The following is a 22,387-nucleotide window of genomic DNA, read 5'->3' on the forward strand; positions in this document are numbered from 1 at the left end:
CCCTCTAACTGACAGGCTCGCTTGACCATTTCAGAGCACCTTTAAGAGTCAACCACATTGCTGTGGCTCCGGAGTCACATGTAGGCCAGACCGGGTAAGGACGGCAGATTTCCTTCCCTAAAGGATATTAGTGAACCAGATAGGGTTTTTTTGACAATCGAAGATGGTTTCACAGCATCATTAAATGAGACCGGCACGGTGGCACAGTGGTTAGCACCGCTGCCTCACTGCACCAGGGACCCGGGTTCAATTCCCAGCTCGGGGTCACTGTCCGTGTGGAGTTTGCACATTCTCCCCGTGTCTGCGTGGGTTTCCTCCGGGTGCTCCGATTTCCTCCCACAGTCCAAAGATGTGCAGGTTAGGTGGATTGGCCATGCTAAATTGCCCCTTAGTGTCAGGGGGATTATTTAGGGCAAATGCATGGGGTTATGGGGATAGGGCCTGGGTGGGATTGAGGTCGGTGCAGGCTCGATGGGCTGAATGGCCTCCATCTGCACTGCAGGATTCTATGGCTAGTTCCATTCTCCAGAAATATTAACTGACCAGCAGGGATTTGAACTCATGTTCCCCAGAGCACAAGTCAGGGGCCCCTGGTTTACTTTGTCTGATATCATTACCACTAAGCCACTGTCTCCTCCCAATTGGCAAGGGGGCAATCAGGGATAAATGTTGGCCAGCCAGCTACTGGCTGAGTTTATTCTTGAAAGGCCCCTTGCCCGAGGCGGTAGTGATCCTCAGGTTAAAGCAGCCCGCTCTCTCTCTCTCAAAAAAGAAGCAGCAGAGGAGCCTATGTTGACAGGCGGCACAGTGGCACTACTGCCTCAGTGCCAGGGACCCAAGTTCAATTCGGCATGTCTGCCACGACTCTCACCAACTTTTACAGATGCACCATAGAAAGCATTCTTTCAGGTTGTATCACAGCTTGGTATGGCTCCTGCTCTGCCCAAGACCGCAAGAAACTACAAAAGATCGTGAATGTAGCCCAATCCATCACACAAACCAGCCTCCCATCCATTGACTCTGTCTACACTTCCCGCTGCCTCGGCAAAGCAGCCAGCATAATCAAGGACCCCACGCACCCCGGACATTCTCTCTTCCATCGGGAAAAAGATACAAAAGTCTGAGGTCACGTACCAACCGACTCAACAACAGCTTCTTCCCTGCTGCTGTCAGACTTTTGAATGGACCTACCTCGCATTAAGTTGATCTTTCTCTACACCCTAGCTATGACTGTAACACTACATTCTGCACTCTCTCCTTTCCTTCTCTATGAACCAAGATCCAAAGATGTGCGGGTTAGGTTGATTGGCCATGCTAAAATTACCCCTTAGTGTCCTGAGATGCGTAGGTTAGAGGGATTAGTGGGTAAAATCTGTCGGGATATGGGGGTAGGGCCTGGGTGGGATTGTGGTTGGTGCAGACTCAATGGGCCGAATGGCCTCTTCCTGCACTATAGGGTTTCTATGATGAACGGTATGCTTTGTCTGTATAGCACAGAAGAAACAATACTTTTCATTATATGTTAATACATGTGACAATAATAAAATCAAATCAATTCCGGCCTTGGGTGATTCCCTGTGTGGAGTTTGCATGTTCTCCCCGTGTCTGCGTGGGTTTCCTCCAGGTGCTCTGGTTTCCTCCCACACTCCAAAGATGTGTGGGTTAGATTGATTGGCCGTGATAAACAGCCCTTTAATGTCAGGGGGGATTAGGAGGGTAAATAGGTGGGGTTACAGGGATAGGACAGGACCTGGGTGGGATTGCTGTTGGCAAAGACTTGATGGACCAAATCTGCACTGTAAATTCTACGACTTTATGGTATATTCTATTGCATAGAATATTTTCTAAATGGGGAGAAAGTTCATTAATTGGATGCACAAAAGGACTTGGAAGTCATTGTTCAAGATTCTCTTAAAGTTAACTTGCAGGTTCAGTCGGCAGTTAGGAAGGCAAATGCAATGTTAGCATTCATGTGGAGAGGGCTAGAATACAAGAGCAGGGATGTACTTCTGAGGCTGTATAAGGCTCTGGTCAGACCCCATTTGGAGTATTCCGAGCAATTTTGGGCCCCGTATCCAAGGAAGGATGTGCTGGCCTTGGAGAGGGTCCAGAGGAGGTTCACAAGAATGATCCCTGAAATGATAAGCTTGATGTATGAGGACCGTTTGAGGACTCTGGGTCTGTACTCGATGGAGTTTGGAAGGATAAGGGGGGATCTTATTGAAACTTACAGAATACTGAAAAGTCTGGATAGAGTGGACGTGGGGAAGATGTTTCCATTAGTCGGAGAGACTCGGATCCGAGGGCACAGCCTCAGAGTAAAGGGACGGCCCTTTAGAACCGAGGTGAGGAGGAATTTCTTTAGCCAGAGGGCAGTGATCTGTGGAATTCATTGCCGCAGAAGGCTGTGGAGGCCGGGTCATTGAGTGTCTTTAAGATAGAGATAGATAGGTTCTTGATTGGTAGGGGGTCAAAGGTTACGGGGAAAAGGCAGAAGAATAGGGTTGAGAAACATATGAACAAAGAACAATACAGCACAGGAACAGGCCCTTCAGCCCAGCAAGTCTGTGCCGACACAGATGCCTCTCTAATCTAATATTTCCTCTCCTCTACATGGTCCATATCCCTCTATTCTTTTCCTGTTCATGTATCTATCCAGATGCCTCTTGAATGTTATAGAATCTGCTTCCACCACCTCCTCCGGCAGCACATTCCAGACATTCACCACCCTGTGTGTGAAAACCTGCCTCTTGCATCTCTTTTAAGCTTCCCCCCTCTCACTCTCAACCTATGCCCTCCGACTAATTGACCCTTCAACCCTGACTATACGCTCTATCCAAGCCTGTCAGAATCTTATAAATCTCTATCAGGTCCCCCCTCATCCTCTGGCGCTCCAATGAAAACAATCGAAGTTTGTTCAACCTTTCTTCATAGTCCACATCCTCCAAACCAGGCAACATCCCGGTAAATCTCTTCTGCACCCTTTCCAATGCATCAACATCCTTCCGGTAGTGTGGTGACCAGAATTGTACACAATACTCCAAATGCGGCCGAACCAAAGTTTTATCCAGCTGCAACATGATTTTCCAATTCCTTTACTCAACGCCCCGACCGATGAAGGCCAGCATTCCATACACCTTCTTGACCACCTGAGTTGCCACCTTCAGGGAACTGTGGATCTGCGCGCCTAGATCCCTCTGTATGCTAATATTTCTAAGGGCTCTACCATTTACTGTATACTTTCCTTCTGCAGTAGACTTTCCAAATCACATCACCTCACATTTGTCCGGGTTAAATTCCATCTGCCATCTTTTGGCCCAGATCTCCAGCTGATTTCTATCCTGCTGTATCCTCTGACAATCCTCCTCACTATCCAATACTCCCCCAATTTTTGTATCATCTGTAAATTTACTAATCCGACCCCCACCTATATTTTCCTCCAAATCATTTATATATATTACAAACAACAGATGTCCCAGCACTGATCCTTGTGGAACCCGCTTGTCACAGACCTTCAGTTAGAAAAGTACCCTTCCACTGCTACTCTTTGCTTTCTGCGCCCAAACCAGTTTTGTATCCATCTTACCAGCTCACTTCAGATCCCATATGACTTCACCTTCTATATCAGCCTGCCATGAGGAACCTTATCAAAGGCTTCACTAAAGTCCATGCATACAACATCCACTGCCCTATCCTGGTCAATTTTTCTTGTCACTTCCCAAAGAACTCAATCACGTCTGAGAGACACGACCTCCCCTTCACAAACCCATGCTGCCTATCGCTAATAAGCCGATTCTCTTCCAGGTGGGAGTACATCCTGTTCCTAAGAATCTTCTCCAATAATTTCCCCACCACTGATCTAAGGCTAACAAGCCTAAATTTCCTGGATTATCTCTTCTGCCCTTCTTAAACAGAGGAACAATGTTAACTACTCTCCAATCCTCTAATACTTCACCCGTGATTAAAGAGGATACAAAGATTTTGGCCAAGGCCTCTACAATTTCTTCCCTCGCCTCTCAGTATTCTAGAATAGACCCCATCTGGCCCTGGGGACTTGTCCATCTTAATGTTTTTCAAAACCTCCAATACCACCTCCCTTTTTATCTCAACATGTCCTGGAATGTCAACATCCTTCTTTCCACCCTCACCATCCACCACATCCTTCTCCTTTGTGAATACTGATGCAAAGTGCTCGTTAAGGACCTCACCCACCTCATCTGGCTCCAGACAAAAATTCCTTCCACTATCCTCGAGTGGACCTACCCTTTTTCTCCTTATATCAGCCATGGCGGAGCAGATTTGATGGGCCGAATGGCTATTTATACTCCTATATCAAATAGTCTCATGGTCTGTGCAAACTCAGAACCTCTGGGGCTGCAAACTCTGTCCCAAACTGTTCCGGGTCAGGAATAGAGAGGGGCACGCTTGGAATAAAGGTGGAGCCTCCTGAGTGCCGACCAGGAGCTGGAGGATAATGCCACGTTGGCAAACAGTCGAGGGTCACTCACTTTACCCCATTCACAGCGACAGAAGCTGAGGCGAGAGAGAGAGGTGCCAGTTTGCAACGGAGATCACCTCATTGCGACAGAGATCTGCAGGATGAGGTAGCTGCCTCATTCACTCAGTGGGTTTTTGGAATTCTCTACCCCAGTGGCTTCAACTGCTCACCCACCGAGGATCACATCAATCCTTAGAGTGCAGAAGAGGCCACTTGGCCCACCGACGCTGACAGTCTATCTTACCCCTGGCCCTCTCCCCTGCCCTAGCTCTACACATTTAGCATGGCCAATCCACCTAACCTGCACATCTTTGGACACCAAGGGGCAATTTAGCATGGCCAACCCACCTAACCTGCACATCTTTGGACACCAAGGGGCAATTTAGCATGGCCAATCTACCTGACCTACACATCTTTGGACTGTGGGAGGAAACCAGAGCACCCGGAGGAAACCCATGCAGACATGGGGAGAATGTGCAAACTCCACACAGACAATCACCTGAGGCTGGAACTGAACCTGGGGGCCTGGCGGTGAGGCAGCAGTGCTAACCACTGTGCCACCGTGACGCACACGCCGCCACCATCCCCCCCCCCCAAGGGAGGGATATTGGAGTGAAGTAGGAAGAGGAACTATCCAAAGGAATGGCAGCAGACATGTCCTGCTCCTATCATTCAAAATCTCCAGCCGTGAGGTTATGCAAATCGACAGCGAGTCACCACAGAATGAAACCTAATCTAACAGCTGCTGGCCACTGTTTAGTAGGCTGATAGCAGAGGCAGTGATGGGATACTTCCTGGAGCACCCTACCTGGGACAGTTGTGCTTTGCAATCTTTCTGTTGCCCCCGTCCCCCCCTCCCTCTTTTGGACCTCTGTACTCCGTCCGCATTCACTGGGGAAACGGAGGCTCTTCCCACCAACCACCAACCACGAGGAGCAGCTCTACATTATCAAGCACTGCATGAAACCCATTGAAACACATCGAACAAACAATTAGTTCAAGATGACCACAGAAAGCCACGCCTCTCAAACAAAATACAAATATTGAGAGATAACGTAACTAGATATGGCATTCCATCTAGGATAGGCTGAGCTATATAATATAGATATAACACTCCAGTGTACGGCACGGTGGTTAGCACTACTGCCTCTCAGCGCCAGGGACCCGGGTTCGATTCCCAACTTGGGTCACTGCCTGTGTGTAGTTTGCACATTCTCCCCGTGTCTGCGTGGGTTTCCTCCGGGTGCTCCGGTTTCCTCCCACAGTCCAAAGACATTAGGTTGATTAGCCAAGCTAAATTGCCCCTTAGTGTCAGGGGGACTAGCAAGGTAAATGGGTTTTACGGGAATAGGGCCTGGGTGGGACGGTGGTCGGTACAGACTCGATGGGCCGAATGGCCTCCTTCTGTTCTGTCGGGATTCTGTGATATAGGATATCCTATCTATTAAAGGGTCATAATGCGCGCGTGTGCCATACTTTGGTGGGCATCACTGGCAAAGCCAGCATTTGTGGCCTTGAGAAGGCGGTGATGAGCTGCTACAATCCACCCAGTGTAGGTACACCCACAGCGCTGTTAGGGAGGGAGTTCCAGGATTTTGACTGCGAAGGAACGGCCAACATATTTCTGAGTCAGGATGGTGAGTGGCTTGGAGGGGAACCTCCAGGTGGTGGCGTTCCCCTGTATCTGCTGCCCCTTGCCCTTCTAGATAGTAGAGGTGTCAGATTTGGAAGGTGCTATCAAATGGACCCTTGGTGAGTTGCTGCAGTGAACCTTGTAGATGGTACAAGAAGCCGCTGTGTGTTGGTGGAGGGAGTGGATGTTTGTGGATGTGGTGCCAATCAAGCGGAACTGGTTTGTCCTGGATGGTGTCGAGCTTCTTGAGTGTTGTTGGAGCTGCACCCATCCAGGCAAGTGGAGAGTATTCCATCACACCCCAGCCTCGTGCCTTGTAGACGGTGGACAGGCTTTGGGGAGTCAGGAGGAGAGTTACTCGCTGCAAGATTCCCAGCCTTTGACCTGCTCTGGTAGCCGCAGTATTTATACGGCTGGTCCAGTTGAGTTTCTGGTCAATGGTAACCCCCCCAGGATGGGGGGATTCAAAGATGGCGATGCCGATGAAAGTCAAGGGGGAGACAGTTAGATTCTCTCCTGTTGGAGCTGGGCATCGCCTGGTACTGGTGTGGGGAGGATGTAACTGAACAGCCCAAGCCAGAATGTTGTCCAGGTCTGGCTACGGATCATACGCCTGGTTCGGAAATTTAATGATTTTATATCTTGAAGAGAACACTCACCCTGATGTGGACGTTATTGTCGGTGATCCTGTCTCGCCTTTCCAGAGAGAGCTCTTGTGCGGGGTAGTAGGGGCGGTGGGGGGTGCAAGATGGGTGGGCGGGGAATGGGTGCGGGGGGGGGGGGCAGAAAATGGATGCTGGGGGTGCAAGGGGACTGGGTGCAAGGTGAGGGGGAATGGGTGCAGGGGGGAATGGGTGCCGGGGGTGCAGGATGGGTAGGTCGGGGGGGGAGAATGGGTGCTGGGTGGAGGTGGGCAGTGGTGAGCAGAGAGAATAAAGAGGGGGTAAGGGTTGTTTCCTGATTGGATGGTCTTGTGAGGATGGGAGGAATAGAATACCAGGCGACCAGGCCCAGATGGGTTACATCCTAGAGTTCTAAAGGAGATAGCTGAAGAAATAGTGGAGGCGTTAGTTATGATCTTTCAAAAGTCACTGGAGTCAGGGAAAGTCCCAGAGGATTGGAAAATCGCTGTTGTAACCCCACTGTTCAAGAAGGGAACAAGAAAAAAGATGGAAAATTATAGGCCAATTAGCCTAACCTCAGTTGTTGGCAAAATTCTAGAATCCATCGTTAAGGATGAGATTTCTAAATTCTTGGAAGTGCAGGGTCGGATTAAGACAAGTCAGCATGGATTTAGTAAGGGGAGGTCGTGCCTGACAAACCTGTTAGAGTTCTTTGAAGAGATAACAAATAGGTTAGACCAAGGAGAGCCAATGGATGTTATCTATCTTGACTTCCAAAAGGCCTTTGACAAGGTGCCTCACGGGAGACTGCTGAGTAAAATAAGGGCCCATGGTATTCGAGGCAAGGTACTAACATGGATTGACGATTGGCTGTCAGACAGAAGGCAGAGAGTTGGGATAAAAGGTTCTTTCTCAGAATGGCAACCGGTGACAAGTGGTGTCCCGCAGGGTTCAGTGTTGGGGCCACAGCTGTTCTCTTTATATATTAACGATCTAGATGACGGGACTGGGAGCATTCTGGCCAAGTTTGCCGATGATACAAAGATAGGTGGAGGGGCAGGTAGTATTGAGGAGGTGGGGAGGCTGCAGAAAGATTTAGACAGTTTAGGAGAGTGGTCCAAGAAGTGGCTGATGAAATTCAACGTGGGCAAGTGCGAGGTCGTACACTTTGGAAAAAAGAATAGAGGCATGGACTATTTTCTAAACGGTGACAAAATTCATAATGCTAAAGTGCAAAGGGACTTGGGAGTCCTAGTCCAGGATTCTCTAAAGGTAAACTTGCAGGTTGAGTCCGTAATTAAGAAAGCAAATGTAATGTTGTCATTTATCTCAAGAGGCTTGGAATACAAAAGCAGGGATGTACTTCTGAGGCTTTATAAAGCACTGGTTAGGCCCCATTTGGAGTACTGTGAGCAATTTTGGGCCCCACACCTCAGGAAGGACATACTGGCACTGGAGCGGGTCCAGCGGAGATTCACACGGATGATCCCAGGAATGGTAGGCCTGACATACGATGAACGTCTGAGGATCGTGGGATTATATTCATTGGAGTTTAGGAGGTTGAGGGGAGATCTGATAGAAACTTACAAGATAATGAACGGCTTAGATAGGATGGACGTAGGGAAGTTGTTTCCATTAACAGGGGAGACTAGGACGCGGGGGCACAGCCTTAGAATAAAAGGGAGTCACTTTAGAACAGAGATGAGGAGAAATTTCTTCAGCCAGAGAGTGGTGGGTCTGTGGAATTCATTGCCACAGAGGGCTGTGGAGGCCGAGACGTTGAGCGTCTTCAAGACAGAAATTGATAAATTCTTGATTTCTCGAGGAATTAAGGGCTATGGGGAGAGAGCGGGTAAATGGAGTTGAAATCAACCATGATTGAATGGTGGAGTGGACTCGATGGGCCGAATGGCCTTACTTCCGCTCCTATGTCTTATGGTCTTATGGTCTTATGGACACTGGGGGCGTGGAGGTGATGGGTGCTGGGGGTACGGGGTGAGGGTGAGGAATAGATTACCAGGCGGCACTGGAGTTTTTCACTTGTTCTTTAGTGAAAGCGGAGATAAAGCCCCTTTGATGGTTGGTTCTTTGTACAGTTACATTCACAGCAAGAGGCTCTCACTGAGGATAATAATGAAGCATTTCATTTCTTGCAAAATATCTTTGATATTCACTGGGTGGAGAAGTGGGCTGGCTATGGCAGGGGCGGGCGGGACGGTGGGGGGTGGGAGTTGTACAATTAATCAGTCAACAATGCTACAGCTACTGCACCCCCCCACCCCCCCGGTCAAACAGGGAGACTCTGCATCACAGCTAAATCTTAAAATCAGAGAATCCCCGCAGTGCAGATGGAGGCCATTCAGCCCATCGAGCCTGCACAGACTCTCTGAAAGAGCATCTCACACAGGCCCACTCCCCACGCCATCCCTGTAACATTTTTACCATGGCCAATCCACCTAACCTGCACATCTTTGGACACTAAGGGGCAATTTAGCATGGCTAATCCACCTAACCTGCACTATTTTGGACTGGCGGAAGAAACCAGAGGAAACCCACGCAGACATGGGGAGAATGTGCAAATTCCACACGGACAGTCACCCAAGGATGGAATTGAACCTGTGGCCCCCGGCGCTGTGAGGCAGCCGTGTTAACTGCCCTGGCTGATGATCAAATTTGAATTCAATAAAAATCTGGAATTAAAAGCCTAATGGGAAGGAAATCTGCCATCCTTGCTTGACCTGGCCTACCCGTGACTCCAAATCCACAGCAATGTGGCCAAGCCTGCCACTAGGTTCAAGGGCAATTAGAAATGGGCAATAAACGCTGCCCCATCGTCCAAATGGATTTATTTCGAAGGTAGGATGGAATTGTAACAAGCTTTATGACACAAAAACATATCACAAGGACCCACACTGAAGCGAGACACAACACGCCCCACACACAGGCCGGAGTGTGTGTGGGTGTGTCAGTGTGCGTGCGTTACTCTATTACTGTTGACATCAGAACATAATGGTAATGAAAGTGAAAACATAAATATCTAAATAATAGGCTTACATTTAAATAACGCATCGCATGGCCTCAGAACATCTCAAAGCCAATGAAAGCACGGCTATTGTTAAAAACAAAGCAGCCAGTTCACGCACAGCAATAACCCACAAACAGCAATGTGATAACAATCAGATACTCCATGGTGTTGGGAGAGGGATAAACATTGGCCAGGGCACCTGGAAGAACTTTAAAATAGTGGCAGTGGCACCTTTCAGAAGAACAGGGTGACACAGTGGTTAGCACTGCTGGCTCACCACGCCAGGGACCCGGGTTCAATTCCGGCCTCGGGTCACTGTGTGTGTGGAGACTGTCGGGTGCTGTGGTTTCCTCCCAAGACCAAAAGATGTGCAGGTTAGGTGGATTGGCCATGCCAAGTGTACAGGGACAGAGTAGAGGAGAGGTCCTGGGTGAGATGCTCCATCGGAGGTGAATCGGTGCAGACTCGAAGGGGCCAAATGGTCTCTTTCTGCACTGGAAGGATTGTATTCTAAGTAAAGTTTATTTATTAATGTCACAAGTAGGCTTACATTAACACTGCAATGAAGCTACTGTGAAAATCCCCCAGTCGCCACACTCCGGCGCCTGTTCGGGCACACTGAGGGAGAATTTAGCATGGCCAATGCACCCTAACCAGCACATCTTTTGGACTGTGAGAGGAAACCGGAGGAAACCCACGCAGACATGGGGAGAACGTGCAGACTCCACACAGACAGTGACCCGAGCCGGGAATCGAACCCGGATCCCTGGCGCTGTGAGGCAGCAATGCTAACCACCTTCTGACTGACGAACTTAAAACCCCTGCAGAAAGACGTGCGTCGTAACGTCACATTTCTAAGTGTTAAAAGGCTACGAGAGAAAGGGAGAAAGACATTCTTGGCTGGGTTCTCCTGACCTGGTGTTATAAGGTTACAAATCTCAGTCTCACCCAACATCAATTCACCTCTATCTGACCGCCAAGGTTCATTCATGTCAATGGCTTGATATCATGTGGCCTTCAGAGGGCCCGTCATCACAAACACAGCTGGCCATGTATGTTACATGCTGAACCTCCCTCTAAAACAACACAGCACGAGCAATGCCAGAGGTGAGGTGCCGATATATTCAACAAGATTAGTTTTGAGTGAGTCACAGTCAGTGGTTTAATTCTCGAACCTTACTGATACCATAAAGTTTACGGCTCCCACATTACTGAAAGCCAGGCCTTCAGCTGCCTAGGCCACAGGCTCCAGAAATCCCTCATAATCCCTACAGTGCAGAAAGAGACCATTCGGCCCATCAAGTCTGCACTGACTCTCCGAAACAGCATTCCACCCAGGCCTTCCCCTCCGCCCTTTCTCCATAACCCCGTGCATTTAGCATGGCCAATCCACCTAACCCGCACATCTTTGGACACTAAGGGGCAATTTAGCATGGCCAATCCACCTAACCCGCGCATCTTTGGACACTAAGGGGCAATTTAGCATGGCCAATCCACCTAACCCGCACATCTTTGGACACTAAGGGGCAATTTAGCATGGCCAATCCACCTAACCTGCACATCTTTGGACACCAAGGGGCAATTTAGCATGGCCAATCCACCTAACCTGCACATCTTTGGACACTAAGGGGCAATTTAGCATGGCCAATCCATCTAACCCGCACATCTTTGGATACTAAGGGGCAATTTAGCATGGCCAATCCACCTAACCTGCACATCTTTGGACACCAAGGGGCAATTTAGCATGGCCAATCCACCTAACCTGCACATCTTTGGACACCAAGGGGCAATTTAGCATGGCCAATCCACCTAACCTGCACATCTTTGGATACTAAGGGGCAATGGCCAATCCACCTAATCCACACATCTTTGGACACTAAGGGGTAATTTAGCATGGCCAAGCCACCTGTTCTACGCATCTTTGGAGTGTGGGAGGAAACCGGAGCACCCGGTGAAAACCCACGCAGACACTGGGAGAACATGCAAACTCCACACAGACAGACAGTCACCCAAGGCCACAATTGAACCCAGGTCTCTGGCACGGTGAGGCAGCAGTGCTAACCACTGTGCCACCTTCACACCTTTGCTTCCCCTTGAAGGCGCTCCTTAAAAATAACCTCTTTGAACAAGCTTGGTAACTGGTTGGCCCCCAGCCTAAAATCTCCAAATTTACACTTCTGTGAAGTGCCTTGTTTTGCGATGGCATGGGCACCTTGGAAATGGAAGGTGGCATTATGATCGCTTTGTAACTGGCCAACTGTCACCACCTTATCAAGGGGCAATTAGGATTGGGCAACAAATGCTGGCCTAGCCAGGGACGCCTGCCTCCCACAAAATAAAAATGATCAGATGAAGTTATTTTAAAACCAGCAGATAAAGAAAATACTAATCTCCAAGGGATCATACCTCCCAGTACAATCCTAAAGTCTTTACAGATAAAGAGATTATGTAAAAATGAACTCTGGGCAGGGGAGTGGGGAACACAGATCTATTCACATCTCAAGAAAGAAGTTTAATCAGATTCTTGGCTAACAGAAAGATGTATTAACCGGTTTTGACACTCTACAGGTGGAGACAGGCTATATATTTGTAGCATTTATCATTGCTAATCAGACCAGACACAGGCCATGTAACAACGCATTTAGAAAGCTTGTTTTTTCAAACCTACTGAAGATCCCATGGAGCCACACAGGAGGCTTGTCAAACCAAATAAAGTTAGCGAACCAAATGTGATTATCTCTTTGACTGGAGGGCAGTGGGTTAATAGATTGATCGAATAGGTGTAAGGAAACAAGAGGGAGAGGGGGTCGAGAGCCTAAACAGTTCAGGGATTCCAGAGAATAGAATCCCTACAGTGCAGAAGGAGGCCATTCGGCCCATCAAGCTTGCATCAACAATCCCAACCAGGCCCTATTCCCGGAACCCTATGTATTTACCCTGCTAGTCGCTCTGACACCAAGGGACAATTTAGCATGGCCAATCCACCTAACCTACACATCTCTCCGCTCTATCCCAATATCTCCACGCATTTACCATGGCCAATACCCCTAACCCACATATCTTTGGACACTAAGGGACAATTTAGCATGGCCAATCCACCTAACCCGCACATCTTTGGACACTAAGGGACAATTTAGCATGGCCAATCCACCTTGGAGAGACGTAGGATGAGAGGAGACCTAATTTTTTAGGTTTAAGATGTTGAAAGGCATAGATCGGGTGGACTCTCAGAGGCTTTTTCCCAGGGTGGAAATGGCTGCTACGAGAGGACACAGGTTTAAGGTGCTGGGGGGTAGGTACAGGGGAAATGTTAGGGAGAAGTTTTTCACACAGAGGGTGGTGGGCAAGTGGAATCGACTGCCGTCAGTGGTGGTGGAGGCAAACTCAATAGGGACTTTTAAGAGACTCCTGGATGAGTACATGGGACTTAATAAGATGGAGGGTTATAGGTAGGCCTAGAAGGTAGGGATATGTTCGGCACAACTTGTAGGGCCGAAGGGCCTATTTGTGCTGTAGTTTTTCTATGTTTCTAACCTACACATCTTTGGATTGTGGGAGGAAACCGGAGCACCCGGAGGAAACCCACGCAGACACGGGGAGAATGTGCAAACTCCACACACAGTCACCCAAGGCCGGAATTGAACCCGGGTCCCTGGCGCTGTGAGGCAGCAGTGCGAACCACTGTGTCGCCCTGGCAACCGTTCCTTCAGTTGTCCGAGGCAGAGCAATGGAAATTAGGGATGCTCCTGAATTCGAGGGGCACTGGGATTTTGGAGCATTCTAGAAGGCTGGAACAGATGGACAGGGAGTTGAAAGCAAGGATGGAAATTTTCAAAAAGGGAACTTTTTCTCAGACTGGGCGGCGATGTAAATTAAGGAGCATGGGGCTGGGGGGAGGGGGGGGGGTGGAATGATATTAACACACCCTAAAGTTTCCTTTCGGAACCCTCTCCAGAGTTGAACTCACCCCCCCACGCTGCCACAAACTCCAGTCTTTAAATGCAAAACCCCTCAGCAATTGCACGTACTTCCTTGGGACACAGTCACTGATCCGTTTCTCCCAGCCAATCCTGCCTATAACTAAAAAGGAGATTCTAGAGAGGTTGCATTTGCTGTTGGATTCTTATCTACTTGTACAGATGCTGATGGGCAACTTCTGTTGTGTGGAGACCACAGCGGTTAGCACGGCTGCCCCTCGGTGCCAGGGACACGGGTTCGATTCCGACCTCGGGTCACTGTCTGTGTGGAGTTTGCACATTCTCTCAGTGCCTGCATGGGTTTCCTCCCACAGTCCAAAGATTTGCAGGTTCGGTGGATTGGCTATGCTAAATTGATTTGATTTATTGTCACATGTATTGGTATACAGTCAAAAGTATTGTTTCTTGCGCGCTATACAGACAAAGCATACCGTTCATAGAGAAGGAAACGAGAGTACACAGAATGTAGTGTTACAGTCATAGCTAGGGTGCAGAGAAAGATAGTGCAAGGTAAGTCCATTCAAAAGTCTGATGGCAGCAGGGAAGAAGCTGTTCTTGAGTCGGTCGGTACCTGACCTCAGACTTTTGTATCTTTTTCCCGACGGAAGAAGGTGGAAGAGAGAATGTCCGGGGGGTCCTTAATTATGCTGGCTGCTTTGCCGAGGCAGTGGGAAGTGTAGACAGAGTCAATGGATGGGAGGCTGGTTTGCGTGATGGATTGGGCTACATTCACGACCTTTTGTAGTTCCTTGCGGTCTTGGGCAGAGCTGTGATACAACCAGATAGGATGCTTTCTATGGTGCATGACATGGGGTTATGGGGATAGGGTCTGGGTGGGGTTAGGGTCGGTGCAGGCTCGATGGGCCGAATGGTCTCCTTCTGCACTGTAGAGAATCTATGATTCTAAGATTACGTGAATTTAAAGATTCATATCTCACTATACTGCCACTCCTAGAGCAAATTTTCCATAATTTTGCTTTGGAATCCTGATGAAGGGATTCTTTGTTAGTTTTTTTTTCAGGAGAGCGGTGGGGTGCATGGAGTGAAAGCTGGGGATGACTAAGACACCTGATATCTTCTCCAATTCTGTCATCTCAATGAGGGCAAAACCTTCTGGTGAATCACACACCGACTTTACACAGCATTCGAAAATTCCTTCCAGGTTAAATCCCCAACCCCTGTCTCAAGATTTTCGGTTCTCAACTCTCTTCCCCACCCCCATGCCCCCCCCCCCCCCCCCCCCGCCAACCCCCCACCCGTGAGGCACCTCGGGATATTTTACCACACCAAAGGGAGATATGTAAATGAAAGCTGTTGTTCCATATCTGTGGCTCAGTGGTAGCCCCGAAGTTCTGAAGTTGAAGGTCTTAAGATCTTTTTTTCCCCAGAGACTTGAGCCACAAACCCCAGGCGGGCACTCCAGCTCACCCATCGATGGAATGCTGCACTGTCCAAGGTGCCATCTTTTAGACGAAATAAGGTAAATCTATGACACTCGTTGAAGAGTAGAAGGTGGTTGTGTCTTCCCAAGTCCAATACTGGTCACTTACTAAGGGGGTGGGAGGCAGGGGGGGGAGGGGGGGTGGGGGAGGGGGGGGGGCGGTGTTATAGAATAATAGAATCCCTACAGTGCAGAAGGAGACCATTCAGCCCATCAAGCTCACACTGACAACAATCCCACCCAGGCCCTAACCCCATGATGTATTCACCCTGCTAATCTCCCTGACACTCAGGGGCAATTCAGCATGGCCAATCCACTGAACCCGCACATCTTTGGACTGTGGGAGGAAACCGGAGCACCCGGAGGAAACCCACGCAGACACGGGGAGAATGTGCAGACTCCACACAGACAGTGACCCGAGCCGGGAATCGAACCCGGGTCCCTGGCCCTGTGAGGCAGCAGTGCTAACCACTGTGCTACCGTGTCCATGGCATAACAGCTTTGTCACAGGACTAATAATCTAAAGACCCTGCTCTGGAGACTGGGGTTCGAATCTCACCCAGTTTAAAAAACAAAGTATGGAATTAGGTGGTCAGAATTGTTGTTGTAAAAACCTATCTGGTTCACTAATGTCCCTTTAGGACAGGAAATCTGCCGTCCTTACCCAGTCTGGCCTACATGTGACTCCAGACAAAGGCAATTGGGGGATGGGCAATAAATTCTGGCCCAGGACAGTGATCCTGTAAATGAATACTCGGGGTTGGCACGGTGGTTAGCACTGCTGCCTCACAGTGCCTGGGACCCGGGTTTGATTCCCGCCTTGGGTCACAGTCTGTGCGGAGTCTGCACGTTCTCCCCGTGTCTGCGTGGGTTTCCTCCGGGTGCTCCGGTTTCCTCCCACAGTCCGAAAGACGTGCTGGTTAGGGTGCACTGGCCGTGCTAAATTCTCCCTCAGTGTACCCGAACAGGCGCCGGAGTGTGGCGACTAGGGGCGGTTGATCTTGGTTTCAGATAAAGCTCGGCACAACATCGTGGGCTGAAGGGACTGTTCTGTGCTGTACCGTTCTATGTTCACAGTAACTTCATTGCAGTGTTAATGTAAGCCAACTTGTGACACTAATAAATAAACTTAAAACCTTATCACTTTGCTGTTTGTGGGATTTTTCCACAGTGACCGCACTTCAAATATCGAGATATTCGGATCTCAAAAAATAATCTCTCCCTCAATGTCAACAAAACAAAAGGAGATTGTCATCGACTTCAGGAAGCGTAAAGGAGAACATGCCCCTGTCTACATCAACGGGGACGAAGTAGAAAGGGTCGAGATCTTCAGGTTTCGAGGTGTCCAGGTCACCAACAACCTGTCCTGGTCCCCCCATGCCGACACTATAGTTAAGAAAACCCACCAACCCCTCTACTTTCTCAGGAGACTAAGGAAATTTGGCACGTCCGCTACGACTCTCACCAACATTTACAGACGCACCATAGAAAGCATTCTTTCTGGTTGTGTCACAGCTTGGTATGGGCTCCTGCTCTGCCCAAGACCGCAAGGAACTACAAAAGGTCGTGAATGTAGCCCAATCCATCACGCAAACCAGCCTCCCATCCATTGATTCTTACTACACTTCCCGCTGCCTCGGAAAAGCAGCCAGTATAATTAAGGATCCAACACATCCTGGACATTCTCTCTTCCACCTTCTTCCATCGGGAAAGTTGCATTAAGTTGATCTTTCTCTATACCCTAGCTATGACTGTAACACTACATTCTGCACCCTCTCCTTGCCTTCTCTATGAATGGTATGCTTTGTCTGTATAGCACGCAAGAAACAATACTTTTTACAGTATACCAATGCATGTGACAATAATAAATCAAATATATATTTAAATTGACCATGAAGGAACATCCAAAATTCGTGACAAAACTTGTCCTGTTGGATTCTGAAATCTCAAGGGCTTCTGCCTCATATTCCTAACCCTAGTCCCCCTTGCAAGTACTACACTAGGGAATTTCAGAATGTTTCCCTGTGTGATCACTGCCACTGTGGCTTGAACGTGAAGTCTGAAGCATCGTCACCCTGGGGAAAGCAAGAGATCGTCCACAGGAGAGCAGCTCCCGACCATCGCAACGTGCACTAACCGAGGGAGTGCCACATTGCCACAGTCGCTGCACTTACCCCGAGATAACACACAGACCCTGTGGGGGGGGGGGGGGGGGGTGTGCGACGGGTAAGACACCTCACAACATGAGGGTGCACTCACCCACCCTCACCCCCGACTGACATTCCTCCCCTAGACAACAAAAAAAGAACCAATTAAAGGGATGCTTTGAGATTGTGGGATCTTGCTGTGCACGCCATGTCACCACTGTTGCTCACACATAGTAAAGTCAGGCACACATCTCAAAATGCCGCTTACTGTAATGAAGTGCTTTAGAATAGCAACAGTTCCCCTGAAATTCTCAATTTAAATTATTCCAGAAAGATTGTTTAAATTGCGTTGTCCAACCGACGCAAAAATAAAATCAGTTGACAATTTTAGTAAATTCGTGTGTACCAGTCCCACACGCTTGCTTGCCGTGTACCAATCCTACACACACAGGATTGGTACACAGCGAGTGTGTGAGTGTGTACGATTGGTACACAGCGAGTGTGTGTGTGTACACGATTGGTACACAGCGAGTGTGTGAGTGTGTACGATTGGTACACAGCGAGTGTGTGAGTGTGTACGATTGGTACACAGCGAGTGTGTGAGTGTGTACGATTGGTACACAGCGAGTGTGTGAGTGTGTACGATTGGTACACAGCGAGTGTGTGAGTGTGTACGATTGGTACACAGCGAGTGTGTGAGTGTGTACGATTGGTACACAGCGAGTGCGTGAGTGTGTACGATTGGTACACAGCGAGTGCGTGAGTGTGTACGATTGGTACACAGCGAGTGCGTGAGTGTGTACGATTGGTACACAGCGAGTGCGTGAGTGTGTACGATTGGTACACAGCGAGTGTGTGCGTGTGTACGATTGGTACACAGCGAGTGTGTGAGAGTGTACGATTGGTACACAGCGTGTGTGCGTGTGTACGATTGGTACACAGCGAGTGTGTGAGTGTGTACGATTGGTACACAGCGAGTGTGTGAGTGTGTACGATTGGTACACAGCGAGTGCGTGCGTGTGTACGATTGGTACACAGCGAGTGTGTGCGTGTGTACGATTGGTACACAGCGAGTGTGTGAGTGTGTACGATTGGTACACAGCGAGTGTGTGTGTACGATTGGTACACAGTGAGTGTGTGCGTGTGTACGATTGGTACACAGCGAGTGTGTGCGTGTGTACGATTGGTACACAGCGAGTGTGTGAGTGTGTACGATTGGTACACAGTGAGTGTGTGCGTGTGTACGATTGGTACACCGTGCCACCTCACTCTCCTTCACTCAGCTGCTGTCCATTTCCCTAGTCCGGCCTACCCCCCCTCTTTAATCTTCCAAATACCCCATGATAACTCCATAAGGTCCCTCTCTTCAGATACAGTGCCTAACGAGGGCACTGGTGACTGTGGGATGGGCTGCCAAAGAAACTCCCACAATCATATCGGAAACATTTGCAGCTTTCACATCAACCTGTTTGGCAGCATTATAAACACACCTTGCATGGCCATCGAGTGCGGAGATAAAACTCAAACCTACAGCCCCTGGCTCGGAAGGCAGGGAAGCTGCCCACTGAGCCACAAGCCATCCTTCCCATCCCCTCCCTGTTTAACACCGTGTTGTACACACATCATTAAATCCACCATTCTAATGGTGACCACATTGTTAATTCTGTGCAATTAAAAAGTGCCATTAGATCATTCAACCCAAACACTTCAAACAATAAGGTTAATTCTTCCCCCCACCCCACCGCACCCCCTCCTTTCCCACATGAATGAGTGACTATATGACTCTATGAATACATGTGTGCGTGCGTGCACGTGTGTGTGAGTGTGAGTGTGAGTGTGAGTGTGAGTGTGAGTGTGAGTGTGAGTGAGTGTGAGTGAGTGAGTGTGAGTGTGAGTGTGAGTGTGAGTGTGAGTTAGTGTGAGTGAGAGTGTGAGTGAGAGTGTGTGTGAGTGTGAGTGTGAGTGAGTGTGTGAGTGTGAGTGTTACACGAGTTTGCAAAAATTGCCACACTCCAACTTGTCAACAGTCTGTCCTTTATGTCCCCACCCCACCCTCTCCCCCCCCCCAGCACACCCCTCTCCCCCCCCCACCCCACCCTCTCTCCCCCCCCACCCCAAGCACACCCCTCTCCCTCCCCCCCCCAGCACACCCCCTCCCCCCCCCAGCACACCCCTCTCCCCCCCAGCACACCCCTCTCCCCCCCCAGCACACCCCTCTCCCTCCCCCCCCCAGCACACCCCTCTCCCTCCCCCCCAGCACACCCCTCTCCCCCCCCAGCACACCCCTCTCCCCCCCCCAGCACACCCCTCTCCCCCCCAGCACACCCCTCTCCCTCCCCCCCCCAGCACACCCCTCTCCCCCCCCCCCCCCAGCACACCCCTCTCCCCCCCCAGCACACCCCTCTCCCTCCCCCCCCAGCACACCCCCTCCCCCCCCCCCCAGCACACCCCTCTCCCCCCCCCCAGCACACCCCTCTCCCCCCCCAGCACACCCCTCTCCCCCCCCAGCACACCCCTCTCCCCCCCCAGCACACCCCTCTCCCTCCCCCCCCAGCACACCCCCTCCCCCCCCCAGCACACCCCTCTCCCCTCCCCCAGCACACCCCTCTACCCCCCCCAGCACACCCCTCTTCCCCCCCCCAGCACACCCCTCTCCCCCTCCCCCCAAGCACACCCCTCTCCCCCCCCCCAGCACACCCCTCTCCCCCCTCCCCCCCAGCACACCCCTCTCCCCCCTCCCCCCCAAGCACACCCCTCTACCCCCTCCCCCCCCCCAAGCACACCCCTCTAACCCCCATTCCCCCCCCCCAAGCACACCCCTCTAAACCCCCATCCCCCCCCCCCCAAGCACACCACTCTCCCCCCCCCAAGCGCACCCCTCTCCCCCCCCCCCAAGCACACCCCTCTCCCCCCCCCCCAAGCACACCCCTCTCCCCCCCCCCCCCCCCCAAGCACACCCCTCTCCCCCCCCCCCCCAAGCACACCCCTCTCCCCCCCCCCAAGCACACCCCTCTCCCCCTCCCCCCAAGCACACCGCTCTCCCCCCGCCAAGCACACCCCTCTAACCCCCATCCCCCCCCCAAGCACACCCCTCTAACCCCCATCCCCCCCCCCAAGCACACCCCTCTCTCCCCCCCATCACCCCCAGCACACCCCCAACCCCTCCCCAACTTTCTCCTCCCCCCAATACACCTTTCTTCCCCCCCCCCCTTTCCCCCTCCCCCCAATACGCCTATCTTCCCCCCCTCCCCCCAATACGCCTTTCTTCCCCCCCCCAATACGCCCTTTCTTCTCCCCCTCCCCCCAATACGCCTTTCTTCCCCCCCCCTCCCCCAATACGCCTTTCTTCCCCCCCTCCCCCCAATACGCCTTTCTTCCCCCCCCTCCCCCCAATATGCCTTTCTTCCCCCCCCTTTCCCCCTCCCCCAATACACCTTTCTTCCCCCCCTTTCCCCCTCCCCCCAATACACCTTTCTTCCCCCCCCTCCCCCCTCCCCCCCAATACACCTTTCTTCCCCCCCCAATACACCATTCTTCCCCCCCCAATACACTTTCTTCCCCCCAATACACCTTTCTTCCCCCCCCAATACACCTTTCTTCCCCCCCAATACACCTTTCTTCCCCCCCACAATACACCTTTCTTCCCCCCCCCACAATACACCTTTCTTCCCCCCCCCAATGCACCTTTCTTCCCCCCCCGCAATGCACCTTTCTTCCCCCCCCCAATGCACCTTTCTTCCCCCCCCTCCCCCCAATGCACCTTTCTTCCCCCCCCTCCCCCCAATGCACCTTTCTTCCCCCCCTCCCTCCCCCCAATGCACCTTTCTTCCCCCCCCTCCCTCCCCCAATGCACCTTTCTTCCCCCCCCCTCCCTCCCCCCAATGCACCTTTCTTCCCCCCCCCTCCCTCCCCCCAATGCACCTTTCTTCCCCCCCCTCCCTCCCCCCAATGCACCTTTCTTCCCCCCCCCTCCCTCCCCCAATGCACCTTTCTTCCCCTCCCTCCCCCCAATGCACCTTTCTTCCCCCCCCCTCCCTCCCCCCAATGCACCTTTCTTCCCCCCCCCCCCTCCCCCCAATGCACCTTTCTTCCCCCCCCCTCCCTCCCCCCAATGCACCTTTCTTCCCCCCCCCCTCCCCCCCCCCAATGCACCTTTCTTCCCCCCCCCTCCCCCTCCCCAATGCACCTTTCTTCCCCCCCTCCCCCAATGCACCTTTCTTCCCCCCCCTCTCCCCCCCAATGCACCTTTCTTCCCCCCCCTCCCTCCCCCCAATGCACCTTTCTTCCCCCCCCTCAATGCACTCTTCCCCCCTCCCCCCAATGCACCTTTCTTCCCCCCCCTCCCTCACCCCAATGCACCTTTCTTTCCCCCCCCCCTCACCCCAATGCACCTTTCTTCCCCCCCTCCCCCCAATGCACCTTTCTTCCCCCCCCTCCCCCTCCCCCAATGCACCTTTCTTCCCCCCCCTCCCCCCAATGCACCTTTCTTCCCCCCCTCTCCCCCCAATGCACCTTTCTTCCCCCCCCTCCCTCCCCCAATGCACCTTTCTTCCCCCCCCTCCCTCCCCCCAATGCACCTTTCTTCCCCCCCTCCCTCCCCCCCAATGCACCTTTCTTCCCCCCCTCCCTCCCCCCAATGCACCTTTCTTCCCCCCCTCCCTCCCCCCAATGCACCTTTCTTCCCCCCCTCCCTCCCCCCAATGCACCTTTCTTCCCCCCCTCCCCAATGCACCTTTCTTCCCCCCTCCCTCCCCCCAATGCACCTTTCTTCCCCCCCTCCTCCCCCCAATGCACCTTTCTTCCCCCCTCCCTCCCCCCCAATGCACCTTTCTTCCCCCCCCTCCCTCCCCCCAATGCACCTTTCTTCCCCCCCTCCCTCCCCCCAATGCACCTTTCTTTCCCCCCCTCCCTCCCCCCAATGCACTTTCTTCCCCCCTCCCTCCCCCCAATGCACCTTTCTTCCCCCCCCCAATGCACCTTTCTTCCCCACCCCCCCTCCCTCCCCCCAATGCACCTTTCTTCCCCCCCCTCCCTCCCTCCCCC

At 51.5% G+C, this 22,387-nt stretch overlaps 2 protein-coding genes across 4 annotated transcripts in view; one reads left to right on the top strand and one right to left on the bottom strand.

The window, feature by feature from the left end:
• cc2d1a (coiled-coil and C2 domain containing 1A) overlaps positions 1-22,387 on the top strand; it is a 493,461-nt gene that overhangs the window by 398,892 nt on the left and 72,182 nt on the right. The window lies entirely within an intron of this gene.
• Positions 1-22,387, bottom strand: part of LOC144507688 (Krueppel-like factor 1) — a 43,142-nt gene that overhangs the window by 19,888 nt on the left and 867 nt on the right. The window lies entirely within an intron of this gene.

The sequence above is a fragment of the Mustelus asterias genome, chromosome 19, assembly GCF_964213995.1.
Source record: "Mustelus asterias chromosome 19, sMusAst1.hap1.1, whole genome shotgun sequence".
Classification (NCBI taxonomy): domain Eukaryota; kingdom Metazoa; phylum Chordata; class Chondrichthyes; order Carcharhiniformes; family Triakidae; genus Mustelus; species Mustelus asterias.